We start from the raw sequence: 20361 nt of genomic DNA, 5'->3' as shown, positions 1-20361 counted from the left end.
ATTGAGCCCTCCGGGAAAAAGGGTTCTCAATCTCTCCATCTATCTACACACACACACACACACACACACACACACACACAATTTTAACTTACAGAACTAAAACAATCTCAATGACTCATATTCAAGGGAAAATACTAAATGCCTTTCTGAAAAATTTGAAGTTACATCATTAGTATTACAATATCTCTAACCAAGAGGATTTGGTAGGTCTTCTTCCTTGTTGACACTCCTTTTAAGAAGAATATGAGAAAGAGACAAAGATTTGAAAATTTCCATTAATTTCTTTCTTTGCTTCCTTTCCTTTCAGTTCAAACAGGGAAGATTTGCATACTTTCTCTAGCTTATATGCCTTTAATCTGTTGAAGCAATGCATTCTCCAAGAAGTACATGCCATATTTTCACTAATAATTCCCTATAGATCAAAGTGGTCAGAATCTTAGAGTGAAAAATGTCAAATCAGCCCAAAGATAATATGAAAAATCCATATTCTCAACTAAAGTTCCTCATGTGACTGGAAGGGAATAATCTTTTTTCTCTCTCATCCAATATATACTGTTCTCATTCTGTCAATGAACACAATTTTATTGAGAGCTATGTGTGTAGCATTGTTTAGGCACTGAGGATTAACACAATGGACAGTATTGCTATTCTCAGGCAAAAATGTTATTTCAGAATCATCCTTTCGATATTGTAAAGAATGCTCTTTGTTGTATGGTAACACCATCACATACAGAGTTCACATGTGTCTCTAGCTCAAAGGATCAAACTCATCTCTTAGTCACCAATTCCCTTTTGGGAATAAGTGCTTAGTAGGAGTAATTGCCAATGTCACCAGAAATATTGGTGTTTGTTTAAGGTTAAGGTAATCTTTTAAAACTGCTAGTCATAAAACAAGATATTGATACATTTGATTATACTAAAATTAAAAATGTCTGTTCAAGGGCACCTGGCTGGATCGGTTGGAGGAACATGCAACTCTTGATCTTGGGCTTGTGATTTCGAGCCACATGTTGAGTGTAGAGATTACTTAAAAATAAAATCTTAAAAAAAGACAAAATTTCTGTTCATTAAAAGATACCACAAAATAAAATGGCAAGGCAAAAATTGGGAGAAGTGCTTTGAAACACCTAAAACTGATACAAAGGATTAATATTTTCTCTCCCTCTCTCTCTACACAAACACACACGTATAACTACTATGAATTAAGAGAGAAATGGGGAAGATATGAAAAGTATTTCACCAAAAAGGAAGCGTCAATGATAAATAAACATGTAAAAATATGTTCAACTCCTTTAGAAACTGAAGCAATGCTTTTTCAGACCGCAATGAGATACATTTTAGATGGGTGAAATTTAAGAGCCTGACATTACCAAATGTTGTCAAAGAGCGACAAGAACTCACACTGCTGAAGGGAGCTTCAACTGGTTCAACCACTTTGAAAATAACTTTAAATCACCTAGGAAAGAATGCATTTATTTTCTGACCCAGCAAGTCTATTCCTAGAGAAACTCTTACTCACGTGTACCAGAAGAAAATGTGCAAGTAAATTCATAACAGCATTGTTTGTAATAGCAAATTACCAGATATAAACCCCTAAACAGAAAAGAACCTAAAAGTCCATCCATAGAAGAGCAAGTTAAGTGGTATCATACAACAGAGGTAAAAGAGCAAATTCCAGCTTTATATCCTGGGTGGATAAATCTTAGAAATATAATTAGGAATTAAAAGACAAGTTTCATGAAAGTATATATGGCATGCAACTATTTTTATAAAGCCCACAGACAAGCAAAATTTTAAAATACATACTATTTAGGGAGATATATGCACATATAATAAAACAAACAAACAAAAAACCTTACTGATAAATGCAAAATTCCTAACAGTGCACCTCAGTGAAAGGAGGCAGATGTTCAATATCAACATATTCTAATGTCCAATTCCCTGAGTTGGGCATTAATTTCATGAGAGATTTATTTCATTATTAAGTTTCATAGCCTATATATGTTATAATATATAAATCTATTTGTAAATAAAACATATTAAAGAGACAGACAGACAGACTAACCAAGGAAGGCAGGTCTTCTTAACTCCATCAAAGCTGAGTATGTAGCACTGACAGATAATCAAGATACAAAGAAATATTTTGCTTCCTTCTTGGGACTTTTTTTTAAGATTTTATTTATTTATTCATGAGAGACACACAGAGAGAGAGGCAGAGACACAGAGGGAGAAGCAGGCTCCATGCAGGGAGCCCGACATGGGACTCCATCCCAGGTCTCCAGGATCACGCCCTGGGCCAAAGGTGGCGCTAAACCATTGAGCCACCCAGGCTGCCCTGTCTTGGGATTTCAAATGGGTTTTCAGTCATGCTACAGCTTGAAATTAGTTTCTTTCTGGAAATGGGCTGGTCCGTCCAACTTCCCATTAATTCTCTCAATAATGTAAGATTACAGAGGGTACACTTTGCAATTTAGGAAGGGGAATATTTAACTGTGTTCAAGACTGCTGAACTACAGCTGCAATATCATGATCAATCCTTGGAACTGTATTTTATGAGAAGTAAATACTAGAGAATTTCTAGAGGAAGTCAATGTAGACACTGGATGTCAAAAATCCGCTTCATGTGAATGGCTAAGTAAATCTGAATTTGAAATACTAAACTGAGAGAAGAGAGAGATTAGGAGAAATATGATAGCTGGCTGCAAAAATTAAAAAGAAATGCTGTCAAGTTTTAAAAATTTTAGCTTTATCCTGCATATAGAGTGGCCACCCACTACCAATGGATAGAAATGTATTGAAGCTGATTTAAGCTCTGAAAATTAAAATATCAGCTCACAGCAGCTAGCAGGATGACTAACTCTGGATGGTGGCCTATTATAGTCCAAGAATTACCTAGTGCTGTTAAAGATTGCTACCCTCCAAAAAAATGTTTATAGAATCTTTATTTTTCTTATAATAGGTTATATTTTATGATTCAGACCACAGGTTTAATATTTTTTTGGTCTTAAAAATATAATAATACTATGTCATTATTTTACTTGAGATCAGTTTTGTCATTTATTTTTTATTTCTTCAAACTCAGTTCCAGAGATAGTGGTAAGAATGAATGACTCCTCCTCAGAAACTACCTAACTCTATGGAAGAGTCTTCACCTCTTTGAGCCTCAGTTTCCCCAGTCATTGAACGTAATCTCTCTGTGGTAGGCTGAGTAAGGCCCCCCCAAATATGTGCATATCCCACTCATTGGAACTGGTGAATATATTACCTTACATGACATCAAGAACTTTGCAAATGTGATGAAGCATTTCATAATAAAAAGATTATGCTGGATTATTTGGTGGGCCTACTACAATCACATAGGACCTTGCAGGACGGATGAAAAACCAGAGGCAGAGGAGAGGGTTATGTGCTGAGGGACAAAGAGACTACCTGACATGCTTTGAAGATGGAAGCAGGGACCACAAGCCAAGGAAACAGGCAGCCCTTACAAGCTGGAAAAAGCAAGGAAATGGATTCTTCCCTTAGAGCCTCTGGAAGGAAGGTATGCAGGCACCTTGTCTTTAGTCTTGTGGAACTAATTCCTGAATTCTGACAGGCAGAACTGTAAGATCACACATTTGTATTGTTTTGAGACACAAAGCTTGTGGTGATTTGTTACAAAAGCAACAGGAAACAAATACATCATCTCACAGGACTTTTGTGAGGATCACAAATGAGATAAACCAAATAAAAAGTTCTTGGCTTCCATTAAAGTTGTCATCCACCTAACTGACCCAAAATGAAAACTCAGTTTCATGAACAACTGTATCAGTGTGCCCTCCATTATTTTCCCTCACAACCCACTTTCATACTTTCAGATATATTAATGAGGTGGGGGAAAGGATCCTGGATAGGAGACAGTTCACAGCCATTAATGCCTACGGTCCTGACAGGTACCTGACTTCCCCAGGCCTCGTTCCTTAGCTATAATCAGAGGTTAGATCCTTCAAGCTCTAAAATTCAATGACTGTACGCTTACTAAGGTAGCCAGTACTGGCTTTCTGAGTCCACCCTCTCCCTCTTTTCTGGTTTAACCTGTAGCTAGTGTCTGAATTATCTTGTGCCAACTGCCCCTAGGTTATCTTTGCTTTGGGCACTGATTAACCAGACAAGCCTAATTCTGTGATTAGAACAAAAAGGAAGACGAAAGGAGGTCAAGCCATTCTTAGTTTAAATTTATGCTTAAAAATTTATGCTTAAAAAATGTTTTACAAAGAATGTTCTTAGCAAAAAATCCTAGCTCTAAGAGTTTTTATAGGTTTCCCCTGGGTCCTTCTGTCATTAATTCAAGACTATCACTTTCAAGAACAGGTTGGCTGGCCATCCTTACCAAGTGTTCTGCCCAAGCTCTTATCCTCCTAAGTGCAGGACGTTTGACACACTTTCCTTGTTGCTAAAGGTGTAGATAACAGTACCTGGGGATCAAACACGACCAAAATAGAACAGACACCAAAGTGCTGTTGAACACAACCTCCCTTTCATATCTTTGCTTTTTCCAACTCACCACAGAAAGTCTGTGAAAAAGTATTGCCATCTATAAATTATTCTGTAAATGCAAAGAGTTCCTTAAAAAAAACTCAGTATGGGGTCAGATGTCATGATAGAGACACAGGCAACACTCAGCTGTCACACAAAGGAATTTTAACATGACAAAATCCAAAAGACCTTACAAGGTAGTTTTGAAAGAAGAACAAATCTTTGCCAGCATGAGAAGAATGAGGACATTTTGGGGGAGAAAAGATGGTATGTGGAAAAGGCAAGAAAGCATCCTCTAAACATAGTGAGAAGTTAGTGTGTCTGGCACATAGTGGGGAGGAACAGATAAGGTCTGGCACATAGCAGGGAGGAGGCCACGGTCTGCTCCTGAAGGGCTGTGTACGCCATGCTGTGCATCTGAATTCTATTGTACAGAGTTCAGCAACCAGAGAGATACTCATTGGCAAGGAAGTGACATGCTCCAATTTGGCTTTTGGAAAATAAAAAAATAAATAAAATGGGTAGAGGTAGCCAAGATATTGGAATAGTCTAGACCTGGGATAGGGGCTGTGGGATGGGGATGGATGGGAGCAATCTTTCACTGAAGATTGACTAGATGGTGGAGAGAGGGGTTAGAAGTGACCTAAAGGTTTCCAGCTTGGCTGGTTAGGTGCTTGGAGCCATTGGAAGCAAAAGGGAAGAGAGAGAGAACAAAGTTTGGAACTAGAAACAGTAAACCAAAAACACTGGGTAGGTGGAAAGTGAAGAGATAATCAGAATGCTAGAAAATCTTTGAAGACACTTAGGCAAAGTAAGGCAAAGGAGACAAGATATGTGTGGGCAGAGGGACAGAGGAGGAGATAAATAGAAAGGTCAGAGGAAGCAAATGTAGGGAAATGAGCAGGGCATTAGACAGCCATGCCAAGTGCAGGAATGAGGTCCAGGAGACGAAGGACAGAAATAGGTAGCACAGAGGCACACCAAAACCCCAAGACATGTGAGCATGCCCATGTGGAGCACACGGTATGAGCTTGGTGTGTTTGCAACAAAGAGCCATGGGGAATGAGGCCTTCCCATATTCTGAGGCCAGAATGCAGAGCCCAGCCCTACCCACAACCACACAGAAACTTAAAACAAATAAGTCCCCAAAGTATTAAAAAAAGCAAGATAGGGAACAATGAGTAACGTGGGCCCAGGAATGGAAGCAAAGCACGCAGCAATGTGCATACATAGGGATGCTTTGCTGGCCTCCTCCTCAGCCCCTCCAAACTGTTTAGGAAGAATAGGTGATTAGGCCTCAGTATAATTAATTCTCTCTCACAGAAGTAGAAATTAATTGCAGCTTAAGTGACTAGAGAAATCAAAGAACTACATAAATGAGTATACACATAAGAATCATTAAATATGCCCTTAAAAAGTAGTGGTGGGAGAAAGAAAGGACTAGAAGAGAATAAAAAATGACACATATATTGTAAAAGGGATTAGACAGACCTCAGGGTGAGTCAGAAAACAATAGGATCACTGTCTGAGGGAAAAGAAGAGTAAGAAATAATATCGGAATAACAATGTTGGCATATATTTGGGAGTAAAGACAGGAGACTGTGCTTTCCCCACAGCAAGGAATATGCAGAGGAGATCAAAAAGAGCTACTGCTTTTCTAAGAACAAACAAGAATAGAAGAAAGGATAATGGCAGGAGACTGAGTCACAGAAAGGACAGCCTGACACTGTGAGGGGTGTAGGGACTGTAGAAGCAGCACTCTCCGTTCTATCTCTGGGCTTTAGGACAGGACAGCACTGTTTAAACACACAGCAGCCAACAGGGCAAGCTGTGATCCATGCCTTGACTAAGAAAGAGTGAGAACTCAAAAGTCAGGTTTCTTTACACACACACAGATACACATATATGTGTATAATTTCTTTACACACACACACACATATGTGTGTGTATAATTTCTTTTTTGAAGATTTATTTATCCATTTAAGAGAGCGAGTAAGTGGGGGTGGGGGGTGCAGGTGAGTGGTAGAGGTAGGGGGAGAGAGAGAACCTCCAGCAGACTCCAGGCTGAGCATGGAGCCAGACACGGAGCTCAATTCCATGACCCTGAGATCATGACCTGAGCTGAAATCAAGTCAGACCCTTAACTGACTGAATCACCCAGGTGCCCCTACATTTTTATTCATTTCTGAAAGTTCACTCTGAGCCCAAGCTGTCAAAAATAATAACAATTCAGTTTGTCAGGAAAGCACAGTACACCTCAGCTTTCTGGCACTGCCTGTGAGCAGTGATTCTGATGTTGCAGTGCTATGCTTGGTGCATCTGTCATCTGCAGGTTGGGTGGCCTGGAAGATCACCTACATGTAACTATCTCCATCCAGCTTCTCCAAGCTGCTTTGGGCACTGTAAGATAGTAAAAACAACGTAGACCTGCTGGCACTATCACTGCTTAAAAACAGATATATATGGTAACATTTCCAGCTCTCAGATCTGGCTAATGAAGTAAAACCCACTGGAAAACAGATACTCTGAATCTCATTGCAAAGGATTGATCCTACAGAGAGTATTTACTCCCTGCATCAATCATATAAATGCAGGAACTAAGCTAGATAAGCTCTTAATGAGCAGTACTGCATTTTATTTTTTTTTATTTTTTTTTATTTTTTATTTTTTTTTCAGTACTGCATTTTAAAATGGTATCTGAATAATATCGCATGATCATCAAGGGCTTTATACTTTCATAGGTTGCTCTATCTCACATGGTCTTCATGAGCCTGTCAGGTAGGGCAGGCTCATTTCACACATGGAGAAATGAGATTAAGAAAGGTTAAATAACTTAAAGGTCTCATAGCTGTCCAGCCTTATTCCAGTTAGGAATTCAGTACTTCCATCTATACCCTAAACCAGGCTTCCTTTTCCCCACACCAAGCTCTTCCTCTCCCGCAAGCCATCTTACACGTCTGGTGATCAGCCAGGTGCTCATTACAAGTAGGATGCCTAGAGAGAACACAGGAGCAGAAACATGAGGCAGTTAAAACGAGAAAAGGATAGATACCAACTGGTCTCCACATCTGTCTAATCTGACAACTGCTGGAAAACTGTTGCTAGGTAGCTAGGTATGCAGAGCCTCAGATCTTATCATCTCCACGAAAGAGTCAGGTAGCACTGCTGTCATTAGAGAAGGAGCACAGGAGGTTGTGTACGTGTGTGTGTGCTCAGGTGCATGTGTGTGCACCCATTGTATACTTGGAGGGATGGAGCGGTATTAGGAGAAGTATAGAAGTGGGCTGAGCTCTCAGAGGACAACTCTTCCACTGTTGCTGGAGAGGTCCTCAGACATACCTGCTGCAGATGCTTCTGGCGAAATGAACTCCTCTTTACCCAGTCCCATAATATAAACATAGAGGATGTGATAACTTGGCCCAGTTACAAGCACTGGGGTAGAAGGTAGATGAAAAGGCAGAAGATCCTATAAGCAGAGGGGCAAGAGGTTATAAATGCTCACAGAAAGGCAGAGATGGTGTTTCAGATAAGGAGCTTTAGAAGCAAAGCCTGAGATGACAATTCCTGTGCAAGTCAGGGCTCTCAGGGGGAATGTTATTAGGGAGTCAGGGAGGCATGAGAGGGCAGAGGGGAAGGTGACAGTGATGTGGTGTCAGAAGTCTAGCTTGATCCCACCAAGAGCTCTGGAGTGTAAGTTACTCCTCAGACATTGTCCTGCACAGACACAAGGGGACTGAGCCTCCATATATCTGAATGGCCAGTGATTGGCCAAGGGCTTCCCCCAGGGATGGGAGCTATAACCTCCCAGTTTTCTTTGGATAAGACAGATGGCATCAATCAAGGGCAATTTTAAAGGGGAGGATGCAGATGTGAGAAGCTGGCAGCCAACACCCACAGCAGCTGGAGAATAGGTGCACCCACCCAGTGAAGGGGATTTGGGTGGAGCATTACCAGCCTCTGCTTCAGGCAGTTTCTCACACCTAGAATCTGCATTGCACACGGGTGGACTAATTTAGGGGTGGATACCCACACTTGGGAGAGCTTTGGGCAATCTAGGGGAGCCAATCTTCTGCCTGGAAACCATATACATAAGTTTCTATACTCTTTAACTTTAATGAAACTTTCTTGCCTCTGTATGCATTAGTGTCTTTTGGTCCATCATTGTCTCGTTGTGATAATGCATGCAAAAGACCTCTTTGCAAATCTGCTAATCTTTGTTACAGTTCAGGGATGGTGGGCTCAATAAATCTGAAAGGCTACTAAGTCTATTTTGTTATTAAGTACATGTCAGTAATTATTTGCTTAATAAAATAAAAAAATGTATTTCCCTGTAATGTTCATTCACCGAAGTCATAGAAAGGAAGACGAATCCTTAGATATCTTTCCTTTCACAGACAAAATATCCACAACTCAGATTATTCCACAATATTGTACTCCTATACTCAAATCTGCTCACCCATCTGGTCCCTGCCCAATGGAGAAATTCCAGTTTGTCTCTGACCCCATTAAGAGGTACCCAGAACAACCCCACCCTCAATGAGTGGTATGACTCACGTGAAACAGAGGACTATTCTTCTTGTTCTAGACACAGCAGTTCAATTAATAGAATCTAAAATTAATGTTATGATTCAAGTAAGCTCTGCTTCAAGCCTTGATATACCACTGATTTACATTAGCTTGTAAACAACTAATCTAAATATTTTTGCATATGCTGTCTGTTTTACCCCATCCTTAGTTTCTAGATTGATTTTTTTATCCCTGTACTATTGGCTTTTATACCTATTCACTTAAAGTTTTCCATCTTGTTAGAGTTGGCCAATCATTCCAACCTGAAATGAATCTTTTGGATCCTAATTCTGTCATTCAAAATATGTACCATGCTTCCAGGCTTCATGTCAACCACAATTTTGATGAAATACATGATCCATATCCTCACCGAAGTTATTTACAAAAAACCTATACCTTGAGAGGGCCAAGGATGAGTCCTCATAGCCTGCCATTACTGACCACCCTGCCAGGAGCCATTATAGTCCTCACACAGCTCAGTTCATGCTTGTTCCAAGACCCAGTCTAACTGTGACCATGAATTCGCTCTTTCAGATATGTATTCGGATATAGTGAGTTTGGAATGCAAAAGAACTAATTCATAACATCTTTGCAGTTACATTCACATAACAGAATATAAAAACAGAATAGGAAGCTGTTATGGATAAAAATAATCCAGAGACAAGGGCTGTATTGAGAGTATGATTACAGAATTAAAAAATCATTTTCTTCCACAAGGAGAGGATGACAATTCTTGGGAGGCTGAAGGGCTGGTGGCTGAGCCCTTGTGGGCGACACACGAAAGGCAGTGGCATTAAGGGAAATAGGGGATGGGTGTAAAGACAATAGTTGACTGACTGCATTATTTTGCTCTTGCTGCACAACATATTACCACAGACTCAATAAGGCAACAATTAAGGTAACAATATCTATCATCTAACAGTTACCATGGGTCAGTCCCATGGCTCTGGTTAGCTTGGCCCTTTGCTCAGAATCTCACCAGACTGAAATCAAGGGGTTGCTGGGACAACAAAGTCATCAGAGGCCTGGGGGTCCCTTCTGAGCTCGCTGGCTGTTGGCAGAATTCAGTTCCTCGCCCTGAAGGGTGGAGGGCCACATTTTCCTGCTGGCTACCTGCCAGCTGGCAACTGCTCTCAGCCCCTAAAGACGCCCTGCCATCCTCTACCATTTGGTCCTCTCCACAATAAGGCACTTTGCTTCTGCAAGGCCAGCAGGAGAATGCAGAGTCTTATGTAAAGCAGTCGCAGGAGATAGGCATGTTGGGGGTCACCTGGGACTTCTGCTTGCCTCCCTGGTTAACAGGGTGAGGTACTGTGAAGAATGGTGGTAGGATACAGACAGGAAGGGGCTCTCTGTGCCTGCTACGAAGCTTGGACTTGATCCTACAAGCAGTGGAGCCACATCAAGGCAGGCCTCTCCCTTTGGGGATGTATAGGAAAATGCTGCAAGTAGCAGGGGTTGAGAAAGTACTCTAGGAAGCAAAGCACTCCTACAGAAGATCATCAAATGAACAAAGGCAGTAAATACAAAGCACAGTACAATCCACACATACCCTGGAATCAGCTGTTTATAATTTATCACCTCACCTGCCTACGTGACAACTGTGAGGAAGCAAAACTACACCTTGTTCTGCTGCCGTTATGATTAGATATGCCCTTCACATACCAGACAAAAAGAATATACATATTTTGCATCATTAAAAAACCCTCTCCAAACATACAGCCGATCTACTAATATCACCCCTCTCCCTGTGACTAATAATACTTGAGTTGTTCCTGTAAATTGCTGGCTCCCTCAAGAAAACACCTTTATCTCTGACTTTTGGAATATAGTTAGCAGCAGATATGCAGGAATCCACACAGATGGGAGAAGCATGTGAGGAACTTCTGTTTTTCTACCAATGAGGATTTTGAACAGATTAAGTGTAACCTCATGGACTTTTTTTTTTTCTTCAAATACCTGGGATATCTTTTAATTTTTTTTTTTAAATTTTTTTTTTTTTTTTTTTTTTTTATGATAGTCACAGAGAGAGAGAGAGAGAGAGAGAGAGGCAGAGACACAGGCGGAGGGAGAAGCAGGCTCCATGCACCGGGAGCCTGATGTGGGATTCGATCCCGGGTCTCCAGGATCGCGCCCTGGGCCAAAGGCAGGCGCCAAACTGCTGCGCCACCCAGGGATCCCCCTGGGATATCTTTTATTTAGAGTATATGGTTCCTCTAAAGGCTGGACACCCCTGCAAACAACACAAATAAGAATGCTTATGCTAAATTTGTCCTAAAATTTTCCACTTACAATTATATCTATACACTGTAATCTTGAGAACAGCCACGAGGTTTATTATTAAAATATAATATTGACAATAGCTAGAAGCTACTTCCTACATGCCAGACATTGTTTTTGGAGCTTCATATCCTCACACTCTGATGAGGAAACTATAAATAAAAAGTTTGAGTAACTGTTGGAGGTAACATGGATTGCCAGTGGTGAAGCTGGGATGCAAACCCAGGCAGAGTTGTCTGCAACAGTTCAAAAGTTTGGAATGACACCAATATAATAGACACCAACTACTCTCTTAGGGTGGCCTTGAGGGACTTACATGATCTCTATCAATGACTACTTTGGAGGTGGCAGAGTCAGAAATACATAAAAACTAGGGTCTAATCACTATGATATTACGTTACAGAAGAAGCATGAAGAGAGCAGGATAAATATATCCAAGAGGTAGCTCTTTAAAATAAGTCAAATAAATCTCAGAATTATACAACAAACTGAGAAAAAGAAAGAAACACATATGTAAAAATCTCAGAAATTATAAGAGAACACTGTGTTCAGTTCCATGCTTATTATTTAAAAAATACCAAAAAAGGACAAATTTTCCTTATAATATGAACAAGATAGAATAAAAATTCAACTTAACATCAACTCATGCAAATGGATGCAATAATCTGAAGCAAATATTGAATGCAGCAGTGAGTTATGAAAACATTTCATTGTGACCAAGTAGGCTTCACTCCAAGAACAAAGAGATGATTAAGTATTAGGAAATCTGTGATTATAGCACACCATTTTAATAGATCAAAGGCAAGAAAAATATGACACTGTATATCAAGTCTGGTGAACTGCAAACAATTCCCACTGGATACTCACAAATTCTTAGAAGATATTTATATTATTATCCTTATATTATGGCATAAAAAGCTTAAACTAAAAAAAAAAGCTTAAACTAGAAGAGGACAAATAATTTATTCAAGGTTATACACTTCTAAGAGAAAGGGGTGTTATATAAGCCCATGTCTGCCTGGCCATAAAGCCTATATGCTGGCTTCCGTGTTATATTTTCCTCATAAATGATAATTTACCAAAATAAATATCTTTTTTAAAAATGTATTTATTTATTTATTTATTTATTTATTTATTTATTTATTCATGAGAGAGACAGAGAGAGAGAGGCAGAGACATAGGCAGAGGGAGAAGCAGGTTCTATGCAGGGATCCCAATGTGGGACTTGATCCCAGGACTCCAGGATCATGCCCTGAGCAAAGGCAGACGCTCAACCACTGAGCCACCCAGATGCACCTACCAAAATAAATCTTAAGGCATTTTATAATAATTCAAAACCCATTTGATTAAAAAATACTTATAGCATATTAGGAATGCAATAAAATTACTTAGCATGGTTGGTAAAACCTATCAGAAAGAAAATCAGAAACAAGATAAGAATGGAATACCAGTAAGTATATTTAATACTGCTACAGAGATTCCAGCTCATGCTGTAAGATATAATTCTGAAATAAGAAGTATGCTCTTTAGAAAGGTAATAGAATCATTATTTGGTATAGTATGATTGTTTACTAAGAAAACTAAAAAGAACCAGGTAAAAAAATAATTATTAATAAATAAAATTAAAAAACATAATACAAAAATTTATCTTTCATATAAAGTAATTACCAATTAGAAAACAATATATAAAATCCCAAATATAATTAAATAAGAGGTATACAATGACTAGGAATAACCTTTAAAAATATGTAGGGTGTGTATGGAAATGATTTTTCTATCACATCAAATACGACTTGAAAGACAGAGGCATATTGTGAAATGGCTGAAAATTGCAAAGATGCAGCTCCTTCAAAATAATTAATAGTTTGTATATAATTCCTTGCAGAATACACGAGGATATTTTTAATAGAAAATTAATTCCAACATACACCTTGAAAAATGCACAGATGATAATTCCTAAGATGCACTTAAAACACAGAATAATGAAGAGGTTAAGGTTTGCCATATAAAAAATGGAACTGTGCAGGATCCCTGGATGGCTCAGCAGTTGAGTGTCTGTCTTTGGCTCAGGGCATGATCCTGGAGTCCCAGGATTGAGTCCCACATTGGCTTCCTGTATGGAGTCTGCTTCTCTCTGCCTATGTCTCTGCCTCTCTCTGTGTCTCTCATACATAAATAAATAAGATCTTTTTAAAAAATGGAAATATGCTATACAAAATATAATGTGATTCCACTACAATAATCAACAGTAAAAGAATTAAAAGAACAGCCTAGATATGGAAATGTATATGCCAGGGATGCCTGGGTGGCTCAGCAGTTGAGTGTCTGCCTTCGGCTCAGGGCATGATCCTGGAATCCTGGGATCAAGTCCCACATCGGGCTCCCTGCATGGAGCCTGCTTCTCCCTCTGCCTGTGTCTCTGCTTTCTCTCTGTATCTCTCATGAACAAATAAATAATTTTAAAAAAAGGAAATGTATATGCCAATTTAATTAGATTTAATTATGACTCAATGAAGAAAAAATGATTATTCAATAAATGGTGTTGGAATAACTATTTGAATAGATAAAAATTATACTACCTCATAATATAATATGTCAAACTAAATTATGGATGAATTATATATTAAATAAAAAATAAAGTTATGGAGGATTATGAAAAATCTAGGTTGTTGTTTATTACATATTTGACCAAGCAAAGAATTTTTAAACATATGTCAGAAAGCAATAATAGATTTGACTGCAGTAATTAAACATGAAAACAGTCATATCAATACAATATGCAAAATTAAAAGGCAAACACCCAACCAGGAAAATAATTTCCAGAGATATGATATATAAAGTATCCTTAATACAGTGTGTAGCAAAATATTAACACTACAATTGATAAATGGGCAAAGATTATAGATGAGTAAGAAAAAATTGTTATAAATGTCTAATAAGCATTCAAAAAATTTTAAATGATGAATGCTTAATGCTATCAAGTGTGAGAAGAGACAGATACTTATACACTGCCAGTGTAAGTATAAATTAATACCTTTGACCACATCCAAGAAGAACTATAAACATGTTCACATCCTCTACATCTACTATCTAGAAGCAAGTAAGAAGATGGCAAAAGATGAAATGCAAGGCTATATCACTTATTCTAGGAGAAAGCATGCACACTCAGCTATAGTTGTACATCCCAAAGTCCAATGTTATACAGTCATTAACTAATCATGTTTTGAAGAATATTTAATGCCATGAGAAAATGCTACTCGTCAAGCGAACATTGGTAAAATATAAAACTGCATCTAGAATATGGTCCTGATCCTGTAACATAACAACACATACAGAGAAAAAAAAATTGGAGTAAAATATGCCAAAATGTGACAGGTGGTTTTCCCTGAATATTAGAGTAGGTGATTTTTATTTTCTACAATAAACATCAGAATAAAATTTATTTTTTAGAGTATGAGACCAAAACAATGATTGACAAGAAAAACAAAAATCTGGACCCACTGGACATGACCTTCTAAGGAAATGCGGAAGTCTGCCTTTTGTGTCCCTCTGATTTTACTGCACTATCTCAGAGGCAATGGTGGAGTGGGTGTATCACAAACCACCTTAGCTTCTAAACAGAATCATCCCAGAAGCCACCTCTCCATTGAGTCTCGCTAATTCTTTCTCTGCCCCTTCCACCCTGGCCCCTTCCTGCTCAGCTCTGCCAACCACCACTTCCCTCCCACTCTAAGTCTGGCCACAATAAAACAATCCCAACACCGGAAGAGGTCTGGAGGGAGGTCAGCATGCTGAGTGATTATTGAGGGAAGGATGTGTGTTTCTGCAGAAATGTATTCTCCTCTGCTAATCTATCATTTCATAACACTATCTACATTAGAAAGACTTTTCTCAAAAAAACTCCTATATTCTTGAAAATTTTGCAAAGCCTACGGCAATGATGATATCAAAAGTCTATTTCTTCTTTACAGAACTAATTCAGGGAGTTAGTTTTACTAAAACAAATCTAATCTCTCAATGATACTCAGCAAATATTTATTGGGTATTTTCCAGGGTCCTGGGAAATACAATGTGGATGTGGGAGGCTGAATAATGGTGCCCAGAGATGTCCACATCCTCATCCTGGATGCTGTGAATTTATTACATTAAGTGGCAAAAGGATCTTTACAGATGTGATTAAGGTAAGGATTTTGAGGTAGAAAGCCTGTCCTGCATTATCTGGATGGGCTCAATATAAAGGGGTCCTTATAAGGGGAAAAGGCAGGAGAGTCAAGAGAAGGAGATGGGCGAGGATAGAAGCAAAGGTCGGGGTGATGCAGGGTCACCAGCCAAGGAATTTGAGCACCCATAAGAGCTGGAAAAGACAAAGAAAAAGATTTTTCCCTTTAGTCTTCCAGAAGGAATAAAAGCTGGCTGACCTATTTTGAACTTCAGATTTCTAGAACTGTAAGATAGTAAATTTGTGTTGTTTCATAAACTGCTATGTCAGTGGTAATTTGTTACAGTAGCAATAGCAAACGCATATAGGAATTCAATTAAATCTAAAGCCTCTCTTCATGTAGTCTTCCTGAAAATTTATCACCATTAAAGTGTTTGTTTTTGCCAGAATTTCCCAAAGTGTGTTACAGTGAATTCAAATCCTATGAGCTATTCCACAACTCTTAAGAGTTCTCTAATCAAATATACTCTATCACCCTCATGGAAATCCAGTGTAGTTTAGCATATTAAAGACTGAATAGACATCTTTACTTTGTTTATTCAGCATTTTCCAAACTTTGTAGAGCTTTTAAACATCTATTTACACCAACATCATTAATCAAGAAAAAATCTGAAGCATTTAATACATGTTATAAACTATAATTCATTATGATGAGAAAAACCCACTGACTCATTTTATGTATTATTGGATATTGTATACTATCTACCATTCTGTAACAATTAACTAGATTTAGCCATTAAAAGAAAAGAAAAAAAAAAGCCATTCAACTCCTGCAGTTAAAATGATCTCGACAACTCAGGCTAAGAGAACTTTAGTAAACCTAGAAAGAGCTTTCGCATGCCACACCTTTCTTTGCAGTAATTGGGGAAAGTTTGATCCCAGAGTAAATGCTTTTGTTTCATCTTGTCCTGTTAGTACATTAATTTTAAGTTCAATCACCAGCTGTCAGTTTAGTAATGATGACACAGGGATATCTTTACTTCTTCCACTTCACTTCTACTGATCCCATGTATAATCAGTAACATGAGGACCCTTCTCTTAGGATGAATGGTGGTAGTCCCCTTTATGTAAATGTAAAGTACTATACGCCAACACTCTAATAACTGAGTCCTGGAAGGGAAGGGAGGGGCAGGGATTAGATGATAAATCACCAACAAAAGCCATTAGAATCTGTCAGTGGTCAGTGCTCTGCAAACGGGAATGGGAGTAGAAAGGAGGATTCATATTTCAGTGGTCACTTAAATAGTATCACAAGATTTTGAACTACAAAGAGACAAATAGTTCCTTCTTGTTGCCAACAAGACTGCTACAAGTTTCTAGGAAAGCGAGTATTTGTCATTAAGATTACTTCATTCAGTAAGCATTTATTAAGTACCTACTAAATGCCAGTCATAGAGCCACTGGGGAAACTATACCTGCCTGCTTGCTGGGTGAAATTTCACAGAAGAGTAGTAGTATCAGCTTGAAGAGTATCAAGCTAGTAAATCATTCAGACAACCCAAACAGGACATAAATAAGTCAAAGGCAAGGCAGATTATTCAGGTCTCTTTCACTGATGAGAATCAGAACCCCAGTTTTCAAAAGCTAATCAAAAAGGAGCTTTAGTGCTCGCTTCGGCAACACATATACTAAAATTGGAACGATACAGAGAAGATTAGCATGGCCCCTGCACAAGGATGACACGCAAATTCGTGAAGCATTCCATATTTAAAAAAAAAAAAAGGAGCTTTAGTGGAAGGATACTGAGACATCCTCACACTCTAAGGAAGAACTGCAGGAGCCAGTTTTCCAGGATGCCCACAGGGTCTCTGTCTCTCAACTCTGCTTTACCCTGTTTCCTTCTTTCTTTCCAGTGACAGATCTGTTTCCCCTAAATATGGCCATCTTCAGCAGGGCTCCTATCAGTTCTGAAGTCACCAGAGAATGCTTGCTGCTTATGCAGTCATCCCTAATCACAGGGACCAGCAGAACCTTGGTGTCAAAACACACGAGGATTGTGCCTTTCTCATTGTGCTGCCCAACATGCTTTTGAGTTCAATCAAACAAGCATTCATATTCTTTGTGCAGCTTTTTCTGGTTTAAAATATTAAAGGCACGTATAATGTACCACAATTAAAACCATGTAATAAAATATGTGTAGGCTGAAGAGAAAAAGACTGAAGGGAAAGACACTAATATTCTTTTTTAAAAAAAATATATTTTATTTATTCATGAGAGACACAGGGAGAGAGAGAGAGAGAGAGGCAGAGATACAAACAGAGGGAGAAGCAGGCTCCATGCAGAAAGCCTGATGTGGGACTCGATCCCAGGTCTCCAGGATCACACCCTGGGCCAAAGATGGCACCAAAACGCTGAGCTACCGGGCTGCCCCAAGACACTAGAATTCTAAATTATATTTGAAAGATGGAATTATAAATGATTTTTCTAATGCCTATTCTCCAAATGTTTTGTAAAAAGATCACTTTAATAATGAAAACTTTTATTATCTATTTAAAAATTATTTTTAATGTTTGTAAGAATCTCATTCTGACAACTGATTAATTTAGTCTGTATTTGGTGATGAAAACATCAGTTCTATTATTTTAGAAAAATTTTTTCTCTTTTGACATAAGAAGATATAAAAGACATATCTTTTCCTGTATGTAATAAAATAGGAAATTATTATTAATTGTGAATGCCTTGGGGACCTTGAGAATTTAAGAAACGTCAATCTGTTTTCAGTGATCATCAATAAAGACAAGGAATAACCTAACAACTATTCAAAACATATTTGCATATATGAAATAATCAAAGTAACTGCATGTAAACACAGTCAGGGGTCAAAATGCTGCTGCAAAGTTCTTTTAAAAGTGTCCATTGGTTGAACATCATTTAGCCTTAAAAAGGAAGGAAATTCTGGGACACCTAAGGGCTCGGTGAAGTATCTGCCTTTGACTCAGGTCATGATCCTAGAGTCCTGGGATCAAGCCCCTCATGGGGAATCTCTGCTCAGTGGGGAATCTGTTTCTCCTGCCCCTCATCCTGTTCATATGCGATCTCTCTCTCTCTCTCTCTTTCTCCCTCAAATAAATAAAACCTTCTTAAAAATCATAACTAAAATATTTTTTTAAAAAAGGAGATTCTGACACATGATACAACATAGATGAAACTTTAGGACGTGATGCTAACTGAAATAAGCCAGTCACAAAAAGACAAATACTTCATGATTCTATTTATGTGAGGTACTTAGGGAGTTTAATTCACAGGGACATAAGGTAGAATGTTGACTTCCAGGGGCTGGCAAGAGGGGATATGGGGATTTCTTGCTTAATAAGTATAGCATTTCAATTTTGCAAGATTAAAAGTTCTGGAGAAGGATGGTGGTGATGGTTGCACAATATAAATGTACTTAATGTACATTCAATGTATCACTGAAACTGTACACTTAAAAATGGTTAAGACAGCAAAAAAGTTTCCATTAAAACAAACCGTTATTGCTTAGTTCTGAGAAAGGCAACACTGCCAAAGAAGGTAAAACAAAATGAAATTTACAATGTGAGTAATATTAATGACCACCTAGATAACTACATAAATAATTTTCCAGAGACAAATACTATCAAGTAGGAAAACTAAAATACACAGATAAGCAGTTCTTTCCCTGGTTTGTTTCATCAGATGTATAAGCAGCCTTAATATATAGGTCCTTACTATAATAGACTTATTTATATCCATCTTTCCAGGGCCATACCTGGAAGTTCATTTCCTGAACTGAGACACACCCATTAAGCACCTGTTATAAGTACAAAACATGTAAAAAATAAAAACCTTGGTCCTTGAGAGTTTACAATTTCACGTTGTTTGACTAAATATGTATTATAATGGTCAAGAGTTAGCAAGTCCTAAATACAAAACCTAATATTTCAAGGTCCTTTCAGAGAAGAAAAGTCCTGCAGCTTCAGAAGCAAGGAGAATGTAAGCTAGTAGATGACAGTGGAGGACAGTGTGCCACCAGTTAAAAATAAATGACAGAGGAGTCCAAACAAAGGCCAGGGAAGTATGAATTTAGAGAATGGTGAAAAAAAAAAACAGCCAAAATGAGGTCAAGGACAAAGGTAAGACAGAAGGAAGTCAAAGCAGGCATGGCCTGAGTTTGAAGGTCAAGGCAGGTTCTGTATTTGATGGAGGGGAGGAATGGGAAGGCACGTGGCTGGCTTGAGAAGCAACAAAGCAGCGGCTGCAAGCCAGTCAATGACAAGGAAAGAAAGGACAAAAGGGAATCCAAAGTACTTTAGAAACGATGATTTCAAATTCCTAAGTATAAGCTAGCCAGACATATTTTAGTAGAAACATAGTAAACACTGTATACCAGTATAATGAATGTTCTTTGCTTTAAATCTGATCCCAACTGTTTTCATAGGTTCACATATGCATGACTCATTTCTGAGATCGAGGCAGGCCAATCTCACATTAAAATTCAGTATGTCACCTAACTGCCACATCACCGCCACATTGAGCATTCCCAGGAACGTGCAATGGCCGACTGATAGAAATTAGTTTTCTGACAGGAAGCTCCCAGCCCCCAGTAACCCATGGTGGAGAATACTACCGCAGAAAAGACAGCAGTGCTATATTTTAGCCCAGCAGAGAAAGTAACTTAGTTTTTCTCCCTGCTTATTAATAGACTAACATTTAGTTCAACATCTGTAATTTGCAGTGGAATTTTTTACATTCTCTCCTGAAAAGTGAATCAGGTTAATGGTTTTCTGAATGATGCTTGACCACAAATCCTGTGGCTATTCACA

At 38.5% G+C, this 20361-nt stretch overlaps 1 protein-coding gene and 1 non-coding gene across 21 annotated transcripts in view; one reads left to right on the top strand and one right to left on the bottom strand.

Annotated features, from left to right (window-relative positions):
• The window catches only part of THRB (thyroid hormone receptor beta), a 372691-nt gene that overhangs the window by 310723 nt on the left and 41607 nt on the right, over window positions 1-20361 (bottom strand). The window lies entirely within an intron of this gene.
• On the top strand, window positions 17185-17291 carry LOC121479174. Its single transcript, XR_005984677.1, has one exon. It is a non-coding gene; the product is annotated as a U6 spliceosomal RNA (small nuclear RNA).

The sequence above is a fragment of the Vulpes lagopus genome, chromosome 19 (genome assembly GCF_018345385.1).
Source record: "Vulpes lagopus strain Blue_001 chromosome 19, ASM1834538v1, whole genome shotgun sequence".
Classification (NCBI taxonomy): domain Eukaryota; kingdom Metazoa; phylum Chordata; class Mammalia; order Carnivora; family Canidae; genus Vulpes; species Vulpes lagopus.
The sequence above is the reverse complement of the archived record's forward strand: the minus strand, read 5'-3'. Positions and strand labels throughout refer to the sequence as shown.